The sequence below is a fragment of the Macaca nemestrina genome, chromosome 4 (assembly GCF_043159975.1).
Source record: "Macaca nemestrina isolate mMacNem1 chromosome 4, mMacNem.hap1, whole genome shotgun sequence".
Lineage (NCBI taxonomy): Eukaryota > Metazoa > Chordata > Mammalia > Primates > Cercopithecidae > Macaca > Macaca nemestrina.
In genome coordinates this window covers 95,217,109-95,237,274 of record NC_092128.1, presented here as the reverse complement: position 1 = coordinate 95,237,274, position 20,166 = coordinate 95,217,109, and the positions used below count along the sequence as shown (strand labels likewise).

The following is a 20,166-nucleotide window of genomic DNA, read 5'->3' as shown; positions in this document are numbered from 1 at the left end:
ACCCACACTCATCCATCGTCATTCCAGTTAACGTCCTTCCATTGTTTTTAACAGTATATAATGTGGGGATAAAAAATATTTGACCAACTAGTTAATACCCAGGTAGGTAGTCTCTAAAGAACTTTACCATCCTTTAGTAACAAATTAGTCAAATATGAGAACAACCTGCTCAAATCTAGGGGCCATAACAACTTATTTAAAAATGAAATAACCAAAAAAAAAAAAAACCCAAAAAACAAAAACAAAAACCTTTAAAACAAGACCAGGGTTTATTCTGGGGAAAACACTAGAATCTTGGGGGGTGCGTGCGGGGAATTTCCAAACCCTGAAAACCCAGAGACTGCCTTCACCTAGGAATTCCTTGAAAACCTTAAGATACCCTATGTCATTTGGCTTGTCATGGTGAATTTGCAACGTCCTTATATTTATCTTTTACTCTCCCTTCCCTCTGCCACCAATATCTTTCAGGCTCTCCTTAATTCACCTTTAAATTACTACCACAAGCCTCTTCCTACCATTCTCTTCTTCACTGTAATCCACTCGATGTAAGACTATCACACCAAACACGTTAAAAAATCATTTTAATGACCAGATTGCAATAGAAAAACATGATTTTCTATCATCTGGGGATGTTTAACTTTCTCTTCTTAATATCTAGCTTTCCGTCTATTCAACCTAATGCACTCTTATTCCTTAATATAAGCTCTCTGTTCTAACCACATTGATCATTTTACTTCCTATATGCACAACCACATATCTAATTCTCACCTAAATGCCTTCACTCTTGTTACTCATCCCATCTAAGGACTACTTTTTTTCCTTGGTTATTCCACACTTACCCAGCTTATGACCTATCTCTTGCTTTTGTAGAATAAAATTTTAGAGCTAAAATGAGTCCCTGAACTCATCTCAAAATTAACTCAATCAAGTAGCAAGTCTCTCCCCAAAGGTGAACATTTCTTCTTCTGAATTCTTTCAGAACTTACAGTCTGCCACACATGACAAAACACTACTTATATGGCTAAACTGTGTTTTCACCTAACATCTTCAATTAAAAAGAACAAAAATAGCAAAGCCTATGTTCATGGATGATGCCTGACTGGGGGAATACAAAGAAACTGCTTCTTCCCTCAAATAAACTATATAATCTTTTTATTTGTGTAATACTAGTATATACATATATAAACAGATTTGCTTTTAGTGAAAATTTCTACTGGAGAGTAACAAATTCTAAGCTGCTCTTTTTGGAGATAATTTGTGAAAGAGGGAACTCCAGGTTTGGATGATAAAAGAGAAGGGAACTAGATTGATGGCAGAGTAGGAGTAGAAGATATTAGCAGTGCACACTCTTAGAAGAGACAACAGAGGCAGAGATAAAATAAATTTGCAGCCTAGAATTGCAGTGTGTTGGGAAGGAGGGGATGGAGATATTCATAAGGACAAACAGAGCCAAGTCAGTGTTCCATGGTTACATTCTGATGAGTACTGGCATGAAATTATCAAGGGTGGAAACAAACTATAAATACCAACTTGGCTATAGCAAGCTGAGTGAGTTAAATAAAGGTTACTAAAAGCTTATTTTTTTTTAATCTCAAACATCCAAGTTATGCTATCTCTAGAACAGAAGTTGGAATCAATAACTTTTAAGTGAACATAAGAAAGGATCTGAATAAAATGCCCTCAAAAATGCCTCCTAGGATTTATAAGCACTTTATTTGGGGGCGGGGGGCCTTATTGGAAGTACTGAAAAGTTTCTTTCAAGAAAGTAATGGTGAATGGAAACTAATTGTATAGTATCTGGTATTTCCAAATTGAGTAGCATAAAATGATAATCTAACATTTTAATTGGGTGAATAGTAAAACTTTATAAAGATTATTAAATTCCTTCATGGAAAATTTCTCCACCTACTGGTTTTCAAGAGCTTAATGCTAAGGGCTGGTGATGGCAAACTGAGACTACTTTGTCTCACAAGATATTTCAACCTTTTAAAAATGGGGCTTACTTTTTTTTATGAAGTTCCATTCCAAAAGATTACTAGTTAAAAAATAAAAAACATTTAAATTGATTTGTATAAAAATACGCATGATTTCCAGGCATGGGGGCTCACGCTTGTAATCCCAGCACTTTGGGAGGCCTAGGCAGGCAGATCACGAGGTCAGGAGTTCAGGACCATCCTGGCCAACATGGTGAAACTCCGTTTCTACTAAAAATACAAAAATTAGCTGGGCGTGGTGGCACACATCTGTAATCCCAGCTAGTCAGGAGGCTGAGGCAGGAAAATCATTTGAACCCGGAAGGCGGAGGTTGCAGGGAGCTGAGATGACGCCACTGCACTCCAGCAGCCTGAGCAACAGAGCAAGACTCCGTCTCAAAAAAAAAAAAAAAAGCATGATTATCATTTCAAAAATAAGCAACTTTAATAAACTTCTTTACTCAATTATCTGAGTTTCTTATATCAAAGCTCTTTATAAGAAACCCAATTATCTAGCTCCTTATATAAGGAGCTAGAAGGATATTAAAAGAGGAATTAAAAAAAGGCAAATAATTTTTTATTTATGTAACTAAAGTTAGATTTTCCATATAACCATTTATTATGTGCATATAGACATACATATTCTAGTAAATAAGACAAATCCAGTTGAAGATAGCCACATTCAAACTTCAAATAATATTTATTATAATGAAAAAAAATCAATGTTTCTTTTAGAAAAGTAACTCAAGCACTAAGCTGGTAATACCAATAAAGTATTTATAGTAATATTCTATAGATTATTTATAAACTCTGCCATTACAGAACTAAAAGAGAACATTCTGAAACATTCAAGAATTTGTAAACAACTGACATTAGCCATCACCATATCACCAGATTGGATGCTGTTCAAATGAACTGTGACTAGAATTAGTACTTCCAATTCCTTAGTAAGCAATTGTTACAAAATAGGATTTCATTTTCTTTATATGCATCACATGTCGTATGTGATACAGGATGATGGGAGTTGTATTGTTCATATGAAAATCAGCTGATGCTTTGGAAAGACCCCCCCCCCCCAAAAAAGCAAGTGACAAAACAACAAAACAAAATGATAAACTGCTGTAAAATTAAGGGTAAAACAAGCATAAACAATTGAGGAGTCATAAAACATTAGAAATCTAGATCTTATATGCAGACTGCTTCCCAAACTTTTAAGTTCTCACTTGAAAGCTGGTAACCAGTGATAATGCATTGGCTTATATAAGAATGATGACCCAGAGCTCCTGGCAAAAGACACATACTCAAAGACAAGACTGACACATGAATGTAGATTTTTAAGTAACATATTATTTAAGATATGTGTGAATAGTTTTTTATGACTCTTCACTTAAATCACTTTCAATCAGCCAAAACTACCACCAGTTCTGATCAAACCAGATTAAAGGCTTTTACTCATAACAGAGGCATCAAAATTTTTTCTGGATACCCCAAAAAAGCTATTGGCAATACCTGCCTTTAGAATAACGTTTCTCAGCTTCATCACTTCTGACATTTTGGGCTGGATGATTCCTTGTTGAGGCGGGCTGCCCTGTGCACTGTTTGCAGCATCCCTGACCTATACCTTATACATAGTAGTAGCAACACCTTCTCAGTTGTGACAGCCAAATATTCCTGGAGAGGGTTCAGCAAAATCATCCCTGATTGAGAAATACTGACTTAGAAAGTGATGAAGATGGGACAAAAGACTCATCAGCTCCTCTTCCCTTTTCTGAACCATTTAAATTACCATTATGGTAGGCTGAATAATAGTCTCCCCCTCCACAAGCTAGCTATGTCTTAATTCCTGACACCTGTGAATGTCACCATATTTGGAAAGTTTCACAGGTGTGATTAAAGATCTTGTGATGGGAGGTTATTCCAGAGAGCACTAAATGCCCTCACAAGTGTCCTTCACAGAGGGAGATTTCTCTCTCTCTCTCTCTGACACACACACACACACACACACACACACACACACACGTGGGAAAATGAAAAACACAGAGCTGAGAGAGATTTGAAATGCTGGCCTTGAAGACTGCAGTGTGTAGCCACAAGCCAAGGAATGCCAGAAGCCACCAGAAACTGGAAAAGGTGACAAGTAAGTTCTCCCTTAGATTCTTTGGAGGAAAATTGTCCCTGTTGACACCTTCATTTTGGCCCAATTATACTGATTTCAGATGTCTGGCCTTCAGAATTGTAAGAGAATAAATTTATTTATAAGTCACTAAGTGTGTGGCAATTTGTCACAACAGTCACAAAAAACTAATACAATCATAAAAATATTTTAGTGACTTAAAAATATAATTTTTAAATCTGCAACAAGCAAATGAGATAATGTGTGGAGAGCACTTAACACAGACCTTGCAACATGGTGGTATCAATAATATTATTAAATGCTTACATCAGCATTAACTATGACTAAACGCCAACCTCTTGATAGCAAGAAGATAAAAACAAGGAAGCTCAAATAGTAAAACTGGGTATATTTGTTCAAGGCTCATATGAATGAAAACACATAAATCATCTACTCATGTGATGAGTGTATTTGCCAGTTGTATAAGCGCTGTGTTATAATTTGTTCTGTACTGAAAAGATAAATTATGGATGAGGCCACCTAATGATGGTCTCCTTGGAGAACCATGCCTGAATATTCATTAGTAGAAAAAAAACAAGGCACAGGAGGGAAGAGTACACAAGACAGTAAAGCAATGGGGATCAACGAGATATTTGCAAACGTATTGACCTGGTGAGACCAAGTTCCAGCATTAGAGTTACCTAAATGATATACAACCTCAAAAGCTTTGTTGAATGATTTCATTATTAAAACGGAATATTCCACAGGATGTACTATTTTAAACTCAAACAGTGGCTCTTGGGGATTTTAACAATATAAACATGCTCCTGCCCCATACCAGACCTACTAAATTAGAATCCTTTAGTGTAGGATAGCTCCAAAGGATTTTCATGCCCTTTTAGGTAAAGAATCCCTGCCAGAGTCACTTCATGGTACAAATGACCTGCAGAACAAAATACAAAGTATATATTTATCCTTGAAGTATGCATTTAAGTAAATCAGCTTAGTATTTTCATAAGTTAAAACTTCTCCCAAGATGTACCCCTGTGAGTTCCACCACAGAATTTCTGTAAACGAATCCCTCACCCTTCACTTTTCCTAAGCATGTGACCCCCAGTCTGCTCAGAGAATCATTTTCCCCACACTTTCTCATAAACTTTTCTTTAAAAGTCCCACATATCTCCAGCTGCCCTATTCTACTTTTTAAAAACATTAATCCTACCCAACTAATATCTAATAATATCCTACAGAACAAAGGAACTATGAAAAAGTTCTATTAATATGCTGTACAATAAACCAAGATTTATAAAAAATTGCTCTATTGCCTATTCTAATAAATATTCTAAGTACATTTATCAAATAAAATTCAAAATCACTTTTTATAAAAGATTTCTTCCAAAAGCATAAATATTACGAACTGAATCTATAAAAATGTAGTAAGCTAAGCTCCTTCAATTAAATCTTTACTTAGTGCTACTAAGTAGCGAACAAAGTGCTGGGCTGTGTGAAGGATACAGAGTATTTGAAAATCTCAGAGATTTATAAACAACTTTACCAGTACTGGGGTAGAAGAAAGGGGAATGGAGAAGATGGAAAGGGGTAACTAAATACCACCCAAAGATCTCTCTTTTTGGGGGAGGAGGCCTGCTGTTTCAGTTTGCTTATGACTTTAGCCAAAAACAAAGCAATGCAAGTTAGTGTTCAAATAAGTTGTGTATTAACTTTTTACCCTCTCACAAACATCTACATCAATTAATGCATATTTCCAGCCTTTTCTATTTACCTTAATGCTCTTCAGAAATTTCAACCACATCAGATTTTATTGATTTGTGCTTCCACCAACAATGTGAAAGCCCCTGTTAACCTCTATCCTCTTCAAAAGTATTATCAAACATTTTCCATCTGTCAGTAGGTGAAACAGTATCTCATAGTTTTTATTTATAATATTTGTATTATGTGTGAGGTTGAATACCTTTCCAGATGCTTACAAAACACTTGCATTTCCTTTTCTGAGAATTACTCAACTCATGATCTTTGCCCACTTGATGGTTGGTCTTTCCCTAATTGGTTAGCAGGTACTTTATATGTTAAGGAAGTTAGACTCTTGTTTATCATACAAATTGCAAATATTTCTACCAGTTCCTCCATTATCATCATGCTATTTTTATTTCCTTTTTGTATATATTTTATCTTCCTCAAACTGCAAATCACCCCCATGAAAGATATCACATTTCTTTTCCATATCTCCAGGAGAGTGCTTTTCAGATACCTCAGATTTCAAGATCAAATTTAAGAAGAGGAGAGATGAATGTTTTGCAGCAGACGAACAAGTATGAACATTAATTATCACAGGGGCACTTACTTAGATTGTCTGTTTAATCCCATTACATGTGGTTACAGCAAGTACAACCAAGTTCTAATAATGAGATACAGTTTATTGAACAGGGAAGAACTAGATGAACCTTTCTCCAGCTTCCTGGGCTGGTACTATGAAAACTCAGAAGCTGCTGGTGGCCATATTTTCCACTAAGAGGACTAGAAGTGGTCCTCTGCAGCAAGAGAAGGAATGAAGCAAATGCACAGAGAAGAACAGAGAAAAGATATAATGTGCCCTGCAGGCACTGGAGTCCCAGTCCTTGCATTCCACTGGACATTGGCTGCATCTTAACGATAAACCCCCTTTATAACAACTAGAATGGATTTCTATTACTTATGGCCAAAAGAAGCCTGTTTACTATAGTACTATCATTTTATAAAGGAGCATTTTAACACCGAAACCTCAGGCAGAACATGACCTCAGATTTTTTTAAAGGATGATTTATTTAATGACAGCTACGTGCCAGGAACAGGTCTAAGTCCTTGAAACATAGTGTTAATCAAAAGAGACAAGATCAGCAGGGTATGGTGGTTCATGCTTATGATCCCAGTATTTGAGGCACTGAGGAGAGAGAATCCCTTGAGGTCAGGAGTTTGAGATCAGCCTGGGCAACACACACAGCAAGACTCTATCTCTACAATTTTTTTTTTTCTCTTAAATTAGCTGGGCATGGTGGTTGTTGCCTGTAGTCCTAGCTACCAGGAGGCTGAGGTGGGAGGATCACTTGAGACTAGGAGTTCCAGGCTGCAGTGAGCCATGATCACACCACTGCACTCCAGCCTGGGTGACAGAGTGAGATTCTATCTCAAAAAGAAAAACAAAAAGAGACAAGATCATTGATATCATGGGGCTTATATTAATGAGTACGGAGATTATAAAATAATACAAAAATATAATTTCAGATAGTGATAAATGGTTTGCAGAAATTTTTAAGTAAAAAAGGTAAAAGGATAGAGGGGGATGAAGCTAGTGTCATTCTGAAAGGATGGTTAGGTAGCAACGCTTGTCTGAAAAGGTGATATTTGAAGTACAACATGAAATGATGAAAAGTAGTCACTCATGTAATGATTTCGGAAAAGAGTTCCCAACAGAGTCAACAGTGTAAAAGCTCTAAGTTAGGAGCAAGTCACAGCATCGATGAGGAACAAAATGAAGGGCAATGTAGATTAAATATAGCAAAAAGTGGAGGAAGAGGGTAAAGAAATGATAGATTTAAGAGGAAAAGATGTAAACTGGTGAAGGAGGGATTAAATCATGTACAAAACTAGCAAGCAGTAGAAAGGATTTGAAAATAACTTGAGCTTTATGAAATACTCATTATATTGTCTTTAATTCTCATTTTGCCTTGAATCAGTGATAACTCTGACAGGCTTTTAGAAACTTACATTCCCAAGTACTTAACACAATCCTAAAGTTAGCCAGAAATGAATATATTCCTAAGCAGAAAGTATCTCTTCTAGTGCACTACATTAAAAAAAAAAAAGAAAGAAAGAAAGAAAAAAAAAGTAAAGAGGGAAAAAAGAATTTTTGGACGAAAGCAAAGTCATCTTAAAGAAAGAAGGAAAATAACCTAGGATGAAGGAACAATAGAAACTAATTTTGTTCTGTTCGTTACTCTGTGAATATATTTACTATGATAAAGATTATAGAAAGGTTTGTGAATTAGTCTATCATAATTAAGGAAGATCATAAAACTTAAGTTCTTTCTAAACTACCATAAATGTAGCAGCCTCTGTTTACTGAATTCATTATTATTGAATTGGACATTAACAAGGTTAAATACTGTCAGAAAAGAAAAAGTAGAAACCAGGCTTTTGACTTATTACACCTGGTAATAATGGTCACAGCTTAATGGTCAACAAAGTTGTGGGCTTTAATCTTATCTCTATGACTATGATAAAGGACGAACTTCCCTTCTGTGGTGAAATGAACACTAAAATTTAGCTTCAATAACTTCTCCTCCAAAAGCTTTTTATAAGAGGAGACCAATTTGTTTAAAGAGGTTTGGATATAGATATACTTCACAGAAGAGTGATGATCTTTCCAGATCCTTCCAGACAACTAATATCTGTGTACACTAAGCAAGTAATTAAACCTACACTGCCTCTAAGATTAATGCAAGTAAAGTCGGATCTTTGAAAGCTATAATGTATTCAGGAATCTTATCTTTCATTATGTTAGAGGCATACTTAGACCACTTAACGGTAGACTGTTAATAACACAGTATATAAAGAATGATACTTTGTAAGCATGGTGTGAGTTAAAGAAAGAAAAGTTATTAAACACCTTGATTGAAACTTGCTTCTGAGTGCACCCTCCTCAGCACACTTACGAGCAGTTTGGCAAAGTGCCCAGGATGATTAGCAGCCAATGTATGTAAAGGAGGAATATGGTCAAGCCCAATTGTAAAGTCTCCCCCCAGTGGTCAGATACAAGTAACAGAAAAGGAGGAAAATCATTGCAGCTTCTGTGAGACTGAATAGGAAGACTAAGCAAAACTGGTTCCTACAACAAAAAAACAAAATCTTTAATTCAATACTAGCACCGTATCAGGGAAGAGATCTCTTGTGCTTATCTGCTCTTATATTTATAAATGTGAAGACCATTTTTCTAAAGAAAGAACCTACAGTTAAAACAAAAGTAGCATAATTTTTCTCTGCGCAAGTTTTAAGGAATAATTCACATATTCCCAAATAGTTCAGTATTTATCAAATGGGTAAGTGTTCATTCTTCTTGAAATAAACAGCACATCACTTACATGGTTAACTATACTTACCTGCAGTAGACTTCTGATTTAAAAAAAAATCTAGTCACTCATCAAATGAATCACTCTGGAAAGAAAAATTATTAACTATTATATACCTAATGTGAATTTTACAAGATACTCTTTTTCAAAAACCACCTAGCAATAGGTAATTTATATTAGAGCAAGTGATGTCAAAAGTATAAATGGGTTCTCTTACCTCTTCTAATTTTAATATCTTGCTGTTTTTTTACAATTAGCCTTTGACTAGCACTAACCCTGTATTATTTTTAACTCTCAGCAATAATATGATGCCTCTCAATTTTAACAAAGTTCAGATGTCAAAAATATGAAAGGCATTTAATTAAAACATCTGTTGTCTTCTGCTAATCCATTATTAAGTAGTAAAGCATGTAAAGGGATAGTAAATATTCAAACAAGCAACTTCAATTTTAAAACAACTTTTAAAAAAGATAACACAGAGTCACAATTATGTCTTCTCCGTTATCTCAAGCTAAAAAGAGGGGGAGTCGGGAGAGAAAGAGAGAAGCAGGCTATGTAGTGTTCTGGAACAATTTCAGGCTAAAATGAGACTCAGAAAGAAGCAAACTGCTCCCTCAAATGTTTAAAAATATGATTCATTTAAAAAAATCCAGCAGTTGGCCTAAAGGAAAAAAAAGATTCTGTCTTATATAGAGCTACTAGACTTACTTAAGCACCTTAATTTTTCCAGTGTTGATTTAACCTAGAATGTAAAATAATTCATTTTGACATTTCAGATGGAAAAGAATTCGGTGGCATCAGTAAGGACACATACACACCTCTTTCATAAAGATGGTGTGCAGTCTCCATAGGACGAAATTGAGCAATTAAAAGTGTTACCATTTGTGCATTATGTAACCGTAGTCTAGAATAAAAGAAACAAGGACCTTAAAGAGTAACACATCGTGCGAACACGCATTTAAACACCTATTTAAATATATGACAGATTTAAGGTACAGATGACCTCAAAATGACACAACCCACAAAAGTTCTTTGTTTACTGTTAATAAGGCCTCAGAAGACATAACTATAACCAGGCCTACTACCCTATCATCATTGCACAGTAGAAGACTACAATAAGCAATATTACTTGAGGTTCGTTGCTATACCTATATACGGAAACTATATACCGCATTGCTAACAATGTTACTTCGCCCGGCATATCCGACCAACATAAGTTTACAAATGATTTGCAAGATTTCACGGGAAGAAATGGCTGCTAAATCATACCCCACTTGAAGAGCATTTTAACGCACCCCAAACGTTCTCAGCTACATTACAAGACCACTTGTAATATACTTGAAGCACAAAGTAAAATTCCAACACTCTCCAAAGGCGTAGGAAAGAAAAAAACGTGGCTAGCCTGACCTTACCGGCTGCTTGTAAGTAATGCAGAGAATTTTCTGAGCTTCCCCGTCAGTCTTCAATTCTCTTCCTCGCTTCACCCCCTCCCCCTACACAGATGCACACCCAACTGATGGAAGTTTAACAAATGTAATCTCGAGCTGCAATCCCAGAAACTGGTAGGATTGAGAATAAACTCCCAAAAAAGTGTTAAAAAGTCCTTCTGCAAAAAACATCTACCAACCAATCCACATCCTGTCATCACACGATCGGATACCTCAATCGACTCCCCTGCTGACCCTCCACCAAGCCAAAGTAAAAAAAAAAAAACAAAAAAAAAAAAACCCGACACCTATCCGGTTTCAGACAAACGTACCCAGGATCCGCAAGCACGATCTCAGCAGCGAACGCCCCCGGGGCAGCGTGTGCTCGGCCCAAAGCCACTTTGGCCAAACAACTGGAGTCTCGTACCTCGGAAGTAGCGGCGGTAGTTGCAGAAAGCCTCCTCCCCCAGGAACTCCGAGCTCGGGAGAGAACCGGGAGCCGGGAAAATCACCCCCTCTCGGGACAGACCCCGGAGGTGTCAGTCACAGCAACGCCGCCCCCGGGCCAGCTCTCCATCCAGGCTCTACCGCGACTCCCGCCGCAGAGGTGTCGGCACCCGAGTCCAGCGCCTGATGGGGCCCCGCGCGTCTGCGGCCCTAGCCCCAGCCAGGGCCGCGCCGGGGAGCGCGTGGGGAACGACGGCCAGCAGCATGGGCCAGACACGTTGCCGAGCTCGGGCCCGGCCGGCCCGCCCGCCAGCAACCAGAGAGCCAGGAGCCCGGCAGAGCACCCCTTCCGCGCGGGCCGAGCTGGGGGCGGCCAACAGCTTCCCCGCCCGGGCCGCCGCCTCCGCCTCCCCGGCCCCTCTTCCCCGCGCCCGCCGAAGCCCAGGTGCCGAGGGGCGGGGCTGGCCAGGGTCCCCGCGTGGCGCGCCACGGCGAGCAACAGGGCGCCCCCGGCCGGCCCGGCGCGCAGCGCGACCGTTACCCGAGCGGCGTGGGGGCCCCGACAACTCACCGGCTCGCACCTCAGCCGCCTCCGCGCCGCCGCTGCCGCCGCTCCCAGTCGCTCCCCGCCGCGGCTGCTCTCCCTCAGCCACAGGCGCCGCCGAGCAACCCCATCTGCAAACTCGTGGCTTGTAGTTGGGAATTGGAAATGCGTCTCTCACTGCCCTCCGCCTCCCTCTCTCTCCTCCCCCTCCCTCGCTCCCCACTCTGCCCCAGCTCCGGTCGCCCCCGCCGCTGCCTCTGCGCGCGCGGCCAGCCTCCCCTCAGCCGCCCTCCTTCTCCACCTACTCCTCCTCCTCCCGTCGCCGCCGCCGCCGCCGCCGCCGCCGCTGGGGCGCGCTCCCAGCCGCCTCGCGCGTGCGCCGGACGCCGAGGAGCGCGCGCTCGTGCGCGAGGAGGCGCCACCGCCTCCGGGAAGCCCAGCCCCGCCCCTCCCGCCGCGGTGCGGCGCCCAGGTGGAGCCCCCTCCTAGCCTCTGAGCGCCAGGGCTGACTGCTCTCTGCGTCCGGCCGCCTCTCTTCAGGGGCCTCGGCCCTGCGCCCGCCCTGGGGCCGCTGCCGCGCCCGCGAGAGAGGGCTGGTTGGACCCAGTCCCCGCCGGGTCTTCTGGGCCGAAATCGCCGCTGTCACTCAGCGTTTACCGGTGGGCAAGATACTCCGCGGGGCATAAAAGAGGCTCCGCCCTGACCTTTCTGAGAGTTTTACATTCAAGAACCCGGTCGTGGGGCACAAAAGAGAAATGGAACGGGAAGAAAAGCCTCTGGAAAAATCTCCCCCTCCCCCTTCACAGACTCCCCTGGATCTGATGTGTGTTTGGCAGGTTCTACGGCGCTGACTGTGTCCTTCATTAATTTTCTCCCAAAGGCCCGACCGGGCAGTGTGATTCACACCCAAGGAAATGGATGGACACTGGCTCTTTTCATAGCACCGAGGCTCCCGTGGAACTCCCTGGGCCGGCTTTGCCAGACACTCCCTGGACACAGTTGTTCAACTCCTCCCCAGCACCTGGGCTTCCCAGACCTCAAAAGGGTGGGGTTGGGGAGGGCATGCCATCCTTTCAGCCTGGACTCTGCGTAGAGCCTGGTGAACTGTGATGAGTGTCCGGGTGTGTAGATGACACATTTTGACAGGAGTGCAGATTTAATTTTTCAGTTGAAAGGAACTGAGCAATGCACCGCAGCAGAGACTTCTGGCTAGAAAAACACAGCAAGGCAGCCAGAGAACTTCCGATCCCCTTAAAAGAGCTCTGTGAACCCTCAGAACTGTGACAGTCGGCTTTTGGAAAAACTATTGTGCTCTTCCTAAAATTGAAGAATGTAATTTACATTTTACAAAATGCTTACTGCAGTCTTTTCAAACCATAAATGTAGAAAGTGCAAGTCAAACCTTACGTGTGAGGGGGTGTCATCAGGTGGCCTCCTCTGTGCAGCCTTTCCTGGCTTCTTTGGGGCAACTTGCACAAACCAGACCATTGATAAATGTTTGCAGAATAAATGCGTGCATCACGGCCCTTTGGATTCAGAGATGGAGTTATAAGTTGTATTGTCTCCTCTCTTTGTGAATGTGGCAGGCATGGAAGGGAGAGAGAAAATACTATTGATGAGATGTATTAAGAAGGTCCAGTGTCCAAAACAGAGATTTTTGTGTTTATCCTCAACCAAGCATCAAAGATTAATTTGCTTTTCCATTAGGATCATTAATTTTGCAAACCAACATGCAGGGGGGCCTTGTACAGTGTTAATTTAGAACCTTCTTTCCTGGAACCACAAACCCAGGCAAAGGTAATTGGAAGCATTTAAGGAGACTCAAACGTGCCCAGGGCACAGAGTAGCTTTGGGCCTCCTGTAGTCAGGCTGGCTGGATGAAATGAAGTGGAGTAGGCTCGGAGCCCAAGGCAGAGACAAAGTGGAAGGATGGGGTTTGTCCTCTCGGGTGTCAGCAAGACCTTTCAGGTCCTTCTTGCTGCCCCAGGCCCACTTGCTTCCCACAGGACACCCATGGGTCCTCCCTGCTGTACCCTACCCAGGCTTGTGAACTCTTCCCTTCTGACCCTTACCTTAATACATCCCCTTGGACCCAGCTACTTAGTTACTTGCCCTAAGCTCCTCTGAGTTCGGGGTGGGAGTTGGGGTATGAATGTCATTTCCAGATGTGTTACTGATCCTTAATACTGCACTTTTATTTCCTCAAGGGTCTTCTGCAAACAATGTTCTAACCTACTGTACCCCTGCTCCCTGCAAGTAGAATGATGTTAACTGAGGAAGTTCTAGGGAGGGAGGGTTAGGGGAGGCTCTGCCCCTCAAATTACATGCAGACCTACCTGACTTAAAGCTGGTACCACTCCTGGCCAACTGCTTTATCTCTGCATCTACCAGAGACCCACCATTTGGGAGCAGGAATATAGGAACAATTATCTTTCATTTACAGTTCCAAGTCTGTGCTCTAAGTAATGACAGCAGCTATCAGATGGAGGCTTATCACCGCTGTAAGACTCAGCTTCATTCTTAGAGTCAGAAAAATGATTTTGCTCCAATAACTATCTTCGATTGCTTCCCTCAGGAAGCTCTTGCCAGTGAAGTTCCTCTCTCAGTGTCTCTATTTCATCAAATACTCATACACAGTTAAATAAGGAAACACTATTTCCTTTTACAAATAATAGTCCCACTTTATAACATTCTGCCCTTCCTCTAAACTTTAAAGGTGGGTCATGCCAGGATAAATTTAAAGTGTTCTCAATTAAACATTGGAACTCCCATCATTGCTTCCTAACTCAGCTTTCTGAGAGGTCATCAAACTGAGACATCACCATCCATTTCCCATACCCATTACAAATTCTTCATTCCAAGAAAGGGGAATAATATGATTGAGAATGATGGTGGATCTTTCTCTTCAGTTCCTTAATAGTCTGACTTTTCATTTCCTTCAAGGTTACTCTAAAGGGATCGTAATTTTACCACAGCCCAGTATCTCCCAATGGTAATTCAATTTAAAATCTGAATTTGGATTCTTAATTCAGGAACATCCATCACTCAATTTTGTTTCCCCCTTCAAATATAAACAACATGTACTTTTAATGTGATTACATTTTCTTTTCTCTTCTGACCTGCTTTGCTCCCACAGAAATTGAGAATTTTGCTAATAGCCCCAAATTTTAGCAAAAGCAAATCCTGTGTGCTTGTTTTTCAACTAATCCATTATAGTAAAAGCAGTGACACTCCTGGAGGATAGCTTTATTTAAAAATGCAACTGGCATGCATCACAAAGTTCAACCAAGTTTTCCTTTGGAATACTTTATTTAGCTTCACCCCTTTTATCTCTGCTCACAAAGCTAGGTCAGATTCCAATTTCCAGCCTCCTGGCTAACCTTTCTAATTCTAGCCTTTCTCTTGCTTCCTTGCAATTTATCCCATACTCAGAGCAGTGCTTCTTAATTTTTGGCTCTTTATTGAAATCACCCAGAGAACTTTAAGAAACAAAACAAAGCACTGATGCTTTGGTACCACCCCAGACTTAATTACTCTGGAGCACAGCCTGGGCGCCAGGAGTTTTCAGAGCTCTCCAGGTAACTCTAATATGCAGACAGGGTTAAGAACTATGGAAATGAATCATCTTCCAAACAACATTTATACCAAGTCTTCTCAAAACACTGGGGTAGCTCCAAATTACCTCGAGTAATCAAATTAAAATTCCTAATCCCGTGCTTTAAGACTCTTTGCCAATTGACTAGAATAGTCCCCTTTCAAAACAGCTTAAATTTATCTCCTTCCTAAAGCTTCTCCAGATTAGTCTCACCTGGCTGCCTGAAGATCACCATTCCCAGCTCTGAGCATCCTGACTGGCACTGGTTTACAAACCCGTGGACCTCAGTTGATTGTGTGCATTATTGTTTTAATCTTACTTTCACAGATATCTGTCAGAGGCTTTTCTTGTAATCATCTAAATCTTTCCTAAAGTCCCACTGGGTCAACAGAAATGTCTTAGCAGAACTTTCTCTAAACTAGCTGTCTGAAAAAACATTTCCTGATACAATGGCAGTTCTTTTTTTTTTTTTTTTTTAGTCATCACAATTACAGCCAAGCATTGTAAAAACTTGAGTTTTGGGGTTGTTTGGTTTTTCCTTAAAAAAGAAAACTATACATCTCAGCATATCACCTTGACTTTTCTTACCATTGTTTGTTTATTTTAGGCATTGGAATTGGGTTTCCACACCACACCCACTTGTCCACTGAAACTACTGTTTCCATCACAATAAACATTTTCATTCATGTGTTCATTCATTCATTCACTCATTTACTAGTGAAGCATACTGAAAATAAAAAAAATTAGCAATATCAAGTAGTCCCTACCTAATGGTGAAGAATAATAAGCAAAATATTACATAATAAGTGCTATGCCAGGTGTCTTAATAGTATATGACAGAATTAGTGGGGAGAGTCTTTGCTTAGTGTTCATGCCATTGAACTTCTCTGCAGTATTTGAGGAGGTTAATCTGTCATACTCTCACTCTCTAAACCTCTCCTTTCCTTTCCCTTGCCTGATACCATACCACCTGGGAGCTCTTTCGACCTCTCGGACTGTTCCATCTCTGACCCTTACCTTGTTGCATTATCTCCTCCTACTTCCTAAAGAAAAATGTTCCGCTAAGAATGAAATAAATGTTTGAGGAGAAACTGTAAAAAGAGCAGATAGCACTGTTTATCTTGAGAATCCCAGGGATCCTTAGGACTCTAGCACCAATGCTTCCACATCTGTATCTATTCTCCCTTGAGGCATATTTTCAACTCACTGTTGAAAATCTCCATCTAGATAAGCTACTTGTGGGTTGCTCCTGCTGGTTTTTCTGGCAACTTCCTTTCCTTTACCTCCTTTTACTGTCTCCTGAACAAACACATATTCAAATCCCTTGCAGCCCACCTTCTCAAAATTATAGGAATGGATTCTCTTATTTATTTCCTTTAGTCCTACAGAGTCTCCTAACTCATCTCCCTGCCTCAGGGCCTCCTTGCCCTAATCTCATCTGCACCTGACTGCCAGGTGCCAGTCATTTTATCCCTGTCTCCTCACTGCCTGTGGGACTCCATTCACTAGGTCATTCACAATGACAGTCAAAGCTTCCCTGTTTGGATATTCTAGTTAGTCATATCTTGTATCTTTATGTTTCCACCCCTGTTTTTGCCTTCTGCCATCTCTGCTAGCCAAAATCCAAGCATGTGTGCTCATCTCACACCCTCCTTTTCCATGAAACCCTTTCTGCCTCACCTCAAACAGAGATACAGTAGTCCCCCAGTCCCCCCTTATTCATGGTTGCACTTTTCAAGGTTTCAGTTTTCCTCAGTTCACTACAATAAGATATTTTGAGAAAGAGAGACACTATGTTCACATAACTTTATGATGGTATATTGTTATAATTATCTATTTTATTTTTAGTTATTATTGTTAATCTCTTAATGTGCCTAATGTATAAGTTAAAAACTTTATCATAGGTATTTATGTCTACAAAAAAACCATAGTACTATGTATATATATATGCTATATATATAAATGATATGTATAGTGCAGTACTAGCCATGGTTTCAGGTATTCACTGGGGGGCTTGGAATGGATGCACCCTTGGATAAGAAGGGACTACTGTAATTGCTCTCCTTTGAACTCCTGTAGCACTTTAATTGCATCTTATAGCTCCTTTCCTATTCTGCTTCATAAAAGCATCATTTATGTTTTCAATTATTTATCTTTGCATTCTTTTTACCACCACTCAGTCCCATCCCCTTCTTGCTTGCAGGTAAAATCCAGGGTGCTGTGTACAGGAATGCCTGCAGCACTTGGCATAGTACCTGCTCATTTATTGAAACAGATAAACCTGTTAGTTGGTAGACTTCTAAAATTAAAGAAAATTAAGTGAAAAATGTTGCTGATTACAATTGAACACTTGTTCCAGAATATGCAAGTTACAGATGAAAAGCTCTTAGAAAGACAATCAGATTTCAAGCGGGGACCTTAATTGAGCAGCTTGACTTTATCTCACCAGGAGCCAGCATCTATATGTAATTAACCCTTTTAGATCCTCATTTAAAATTGGCTTCTAAATTCTACCTCTCCCATTATATATGAACTGAAAAAAAAATCCTACTCAAGTATCAAAAAGATTTAAAAGAAATAGGAAAACAGGAAAAACTTTTTTAAAAAATTGTAAACATATATAGTGTATACCTTTCCCCATTGAAAACACAGAGAGACACGAAGTCCAGGAGGGCAGTGGAGGTCTTCTGGAAGAGTCTTCTGGCATGACAGACCAAAAGGGTGTCAATGGTGATTAAACATAGAAGCAAAAAGTCAAACTGTGGGGCTGATGCTCCTCCAAAGGACTGAGGAGAAGTCATGAGGGTAAAATCAAGTCATGAAGATGCATATTAGGCTCTTAAGACATTTTTGATAAATAAATGAATGAAAGATGGATAGGATAAGGGACCTGGAAACAATGATGGAAGTTGGAGTGTATGTGTATGAGTCGGGGCAGCTATGGCAAGCTGTTTTGGCTGTTAACACTCTGGGAAGTTAATGACCCATTTTAAAGTGATGCCATCTTCATGCTAGGAAATACAGGGCATTTCGTTTTTCCTTAAAATATCAGCTATTTATAAATATGAAAGACCAGGTCTTTTAAAAAAAAAATCCTGCTTTGGTAATAATAGTGAATAACAACTATCTTTTGAGCTCATGCCTGTGTGGCAGACGCTGGTGTATACCCTTCATGTGGAGCATCCCATGGGGATCATTACTATTACTCCCATTTTACAAATGAGAAAACAAGTGAAGAGGAGTTAACGGCTCAGGCTCCAGAATCAGGAAGTGTTTAAAGAAGCTCTCCTGCAAAGCTCCTGCTCATTCCCACACTTCATACACAGAGTGCTTTGCAACTCTCAGGTCAATTCAACTGGAATGAATTATAGTACAAGTCACCACAATTAGAGGTTCTCTGTAGCATGTTATTTAACTCAGATTCACCACCACAATCTGCAGACTTACTGTATGTATTTTAACAGTGTAGAATTTGTGGAAAGGCTATCTATTTTGCGTTAGATTCTGGTAGGACTACTAATCACCATATCCTCCCCATACTCTTAAATTACGAGAGTGGCCATGTGACCCAGGCCTGGCCAATCAGAGCGCCCCATCCCTTCAGCCACAGGAATTAGTGCAAGAAGTAGACATGTTACCTAAATAAAGAAAATTTTGGATTTTTCTGTACTGCCGTAGGAAGAAAGATAATTTGTTTTTTTTTTTTCCTCTTTTCAAATCAACACTTTGAAAATCTCAAAAAAGGGAAGATTTAGTCATGCCTGAGGCCAGCCTTACTTCTGGACTTTTCTGGTTACATAAATTCATAAGACCTTTTTAAATTCAAGATAATTTGAGTTGAGTTTCCATCACTTGTCACCAATAGAGTTCTGACTTACAGACGATTTATTTGGAGCAGAAGCTATACCTTTATGAAATGCTAAGTCACAGTCTGATCAACACAAGTTGACAATCAGTTATCTGAAATGCTTGGGACCAAAAGTGTTTCAGATTTCAGATTTTTTGGGATTTGAGAATATTTGCAAATACGTAATGAGATATCTTGGGGATGGGACCGAAGTCTAAACATGAAATTTATTTATGTTTAACATATACTTTATACACATAGTCTGAGGTAATTTTATATAATATTTAAAATAATTTTATGCATAAAATAACGTTTGTGTTGAGTACTTATATGTGGAATTTTTCACTTGTAGCATCATGTTGGCATTGAGGAAGTTTCAGATTTTCAGATTAGAGATGCTTAACCTGTATGTTATTAAATGATGTAGTTAGGTAAATAATTATGAAGACACTGACATATTGTAGGTACTTAACATTTATTTGATTAATTCTATTTTTTAAATTAAGAGTAATGATTATAATTTCTGTCATTCAAAGTCAGTATTATAATTCTCACAAGTTGAATACCTAAGATATATTAAGTATAGCATTGCAACCCTATATCGATTGACCAATGAGACAGATCCATTTGTACATATCAGAATTAAATCCTAATAGCATTTATATAGTGCAGGTAATATGGTACAAAAGAAGAGTTTAGAATCAGAGAACTCTAGGTTCTACTTCTAGATTTACCACTTATGAGCTGAGTAACCTTAGGAATGTTTTTCAGTGTATAAGAATCTTTCTTTTCTCAAATGCAAAATAAGTATAATAGACCTACCTTGCAGAGTGTTTTAAGAATTATTCATTAAACCTATCAAATGCCTGATATAGTTGCTTTTTCAGAGAAAAGTGTAATTACTATTATTATTTTCACAAAAGTGTAGTTGTAGGACAGCAAATAGTCATTTGCTAATTTACTTTGGTGCATAATTATAAGCTAAGAATGCTCTTAATTAAATTATCTTTCATCCCAAAAAGGACAAAGTTTCCATTTTATCTGCTATTGCTAAGCCTTGATCTGGAAGTTCTAGCCAGTGCAATAAGATAAGAAAG

The 20,166-nt window shown here is 39.7% G+C and overlaps 1 protein-coding gene across 4 annotated transcripts in view; it reads right to left on the bottom strand.

Annotated features, from left to right (window-relative positions):
- PALS2 (protein associated with LIN7 2, MAGUK p55 family member) overlaps positions 1-11,798 on the bottom strand; it is a 109,382-nt gene extending 97,584 nt beyond the window's left edge. For 2 of the 4 annotated variants that reach the window (XM_011731181.3, XM_011731180.3), the window contains exon 1: positions 11,655-11,798. The gene's annotated coding sequence lies outside the window, so the exon portion shown is untranslated. Of the gene's footprint in view, positions 1-10,968; positions 11,199-11,654 lie in introns of those variants that run through there. The other 2 variants (XM_011731183.3, XM_011731182.2) reach the window with 2 other exon arrangements.
- Between the last annotated feature and the right edge of the window lie 8,368 nt (positions 11,799-20,166).